Source organism: Penaeus japonicus, unplaced genomic scaffold, assembly GCF_977035675.1.
Source record: "Penaeus japonicus unplaced genomic scaffold, GWHDUDI00000001_assembly GWHDUDI00000010, whole genome shotgun sequence".
In the NCBI taxonomy this organism is placed as follows: Eukaryota; Metazoa; Arthropoda; class Malacostraca; order Decapoda; family Penaeidae; genus Penaeus; species Penaeus japonicus.
The window spans coordinates 9648421-9650920 of record NW_028234412.1 but is presented as its reverse complement, the minus strand read 5'-3'; the positions used below and the strand labels follow the sequence as shown (position 1 = coordinate 9650920).

General features: G+C 47.9%; 2 long non-coding RNA genes across 2 annotated transcripts; one reads left to right on the top strand and one right to left on the bottom strand.

The window, feature by feature from the left end:
• Nucleotides 1-43: 43 nt before the first annotated feature.
• On the bottom strand, nucleotides 44-1376 carry LOC147471104 (uncharacterized). Its single transcript, XR_015191314.1, has 2 exons — nucleotides 497-1376; nucleotides 44-298 (listed from the first exon to the last, which is right to left on the bottom strand). It is a non-coding gene; the product is annotated as an uncharacterized LOC147471104 (long non-coding RNA).
• Nucleotides 1229-1567, top strand: LOC147471103 (uncharacterized). Its single transcript, XR_015191315.1, has 2 exons — nucleotides 1229-1328; nucleotides 1383-1567. It is a non-coding gene; the product is annotated as an uncharacterized LOC147471103 (long non-coding RNA).
• Nucleotides 1568-2500: the final 933 nt, after the last annotated feature.

The following is a 2500-nucleotide window of genomic DNA, read 5'->3' as shown; positions in this document are numbered from 1 at the left end:
CCCACGATTACGGTCGTGGATGTCAAGTATGTCATATATACAATTTGAGATACTTGACATCCACGACCGTAATCGCGGGTATTTGAGTTTTTTATTTATTTTATCAGTCATCTTGGCGGTGTTCGATGGGTGCATAGAAGAAGGGGTGTCTTAGCTTCCAGAGTAGCCTGGCCGCCACCTCGGCCTTCTTCTTGCCCGCCATCACGGCCAAGAGCATGCACATCCCTAAGGCTGCCTTCAAGGCCGCCAGCTTGGCCTTCATCGTCTTGGCCTCATTCATGGCTGCCTTTACGAACACCTCAAAGGCCGCCTCAAAGGCCTCACGGTCGCACTAGACCGCCTACAAGGCCGCCTCAAAGGCCGCCACAAAGGCCTCACGGTCGCACTAGACCGCCTCCAAGGCCGCCTTCACAGCCCGATCCACGGCCTCCGCCAAGTCAGAGTCCCATTTGGCATTCTTCGTCTTGGCCTTATTCATGGCTGCCTTTACGACCACCTTCATGGCCGCCTTCATGGCCCTGTGTTTGTTTGCTTTAAAACAGGCCTACAAGGCCGCCTGAAAGGACTCACGGTGGCACTAGACCGCCTACAAGGCCGCCTCAAAGGCCGCCTCAAAGGCCTCACGGTCGCACTAGACCGCCTCCAAGGCCGCCTTCACAGCCCGATCCACGGCCTCCGCCAAGTCAGAGTCCTGCATCATCTGCCACACGGCCTTCATGACAGCCTACTTGGCATTCTTCGTCTTGGCCTTATTCATGGCTGCCTTTACGACCACCTTCATGACCGCCTTCATGGCCCTGTGTTTGTTTGCTTTAAAACAGACTTACAAGGCCGCCTCAAAGGACTCACGGTGGCACTAGACAGCCTCCAAGGCCGCCTTCACAGACCGATCCACGGCCTCCGCCAAGTCAGACTCCTGCATCTTCTGCCACACGGCCTACAAGACCGCCTACTTGGCCACCATCGTCTTGGCCTTATTCATGGCTGCCTTTACGACCACCTTCATGGCCGCCTCCATGGCCCTGTGTTTGTTTGCTTTAAAACAGGCCTACAAGGCCGCCCCAAAGGCCGCCTCAAAGGCCTCACGGTCGCACTAGACCGCCTCCAAGGCCGCCTTCACAGCCTCCGCCAAGTCAGCCTCCTGCATCATCTGAAACGCGGCCTTCAAGGCCACACCCATGGCCGCATCATAGGCCTTCAACTGGGCCGCATCCAAGCCAGCCCACTGGGCCTACTCGATTCTGTCCCTAAGGCCCACGCACGCGGTATGCACGTGGCCACCATAGTTCGCCGACGAGATCTACATGAAGGGCGTGAGCATCTACAAGGCCGCCCGGAAGACAGCTCGGCAGACTTACAGGAAATTCTCGGTGATCTACAAGGCCGCCCGGAAGACAGCTCGGCAGACTTACAGGAAATTCTCGGCCGTCAACAAACTGGCAACATATAAGAACACCTTCAGGGCCATCGCCTTGAACTCCTCATAGGCGATATACACAGGGTGCGCCTCATAGGGCTACATGAACGTGAATACTTCCCGGACCAGTATTTCGAACAGGTGTTTAATTTTGTGAATGAAAAAGAAAACATTCACTATGAACTCGTTTATTGCTTCTGCTATCATAGTTGCAAATATAATATAAATATTACCTAGATACTCACTGTCGGTATCATCGTCACTTTTCGAGCTGCTATCCATGATACCGACAGTGAGTATCTAGGTAATTTTAATATAATGCATATATACATATGATATCTATATCTATATATATATATATATATATATATATATATATATATATCTGTTAAATATACTTGCGCTTTTATGATAAATATATCATAAGTCAAATAATCAAGTTACCCAATCTTACACTCGTAATCTCATGTAAACTTCTAATGCAGTTTTATTTTCTGTTTGACTGCTAGTGAATTTAATGAATAATAAACACAGATATATACAGATACACAAGCCAATGAAAGCAAAAACACAAAAACGATAATCCACTGAACAGAGAAAGCCCCCCCCCACCCCCCAAAAAAAATCGAGAAAAAACTCATCACAACATCAGCTGAGTTGTGTAAACAGAGGGCGGGAAGGGAGAGGAATATTTATAAAGATAGGAAAGAAATTAAATGCTCCGAGAGGTGGGAGGGGAGAGGGAACACCAAGATATGAGAGCGGCTGAGAAAATAATTTCGCCTGAATGGAACTGAAAGGGGCACGTGGCAGATAGACAGGACAAACATGTCAGCGCGTATGCATACTTGTATAAATACATACACACACACAAGCACACACACACACACACACACACACACAAACACACACACACACACACAAGCACACAAACACACACACACACACACAAGCACACAAACACACACACACAAGCACACACACATCTCTTTCTCTGTAAATATTTATATATCTATATTTATATCTATCTATCTATCTATCTATCTATATCTATATGTATATATATGTATATGTATATATATA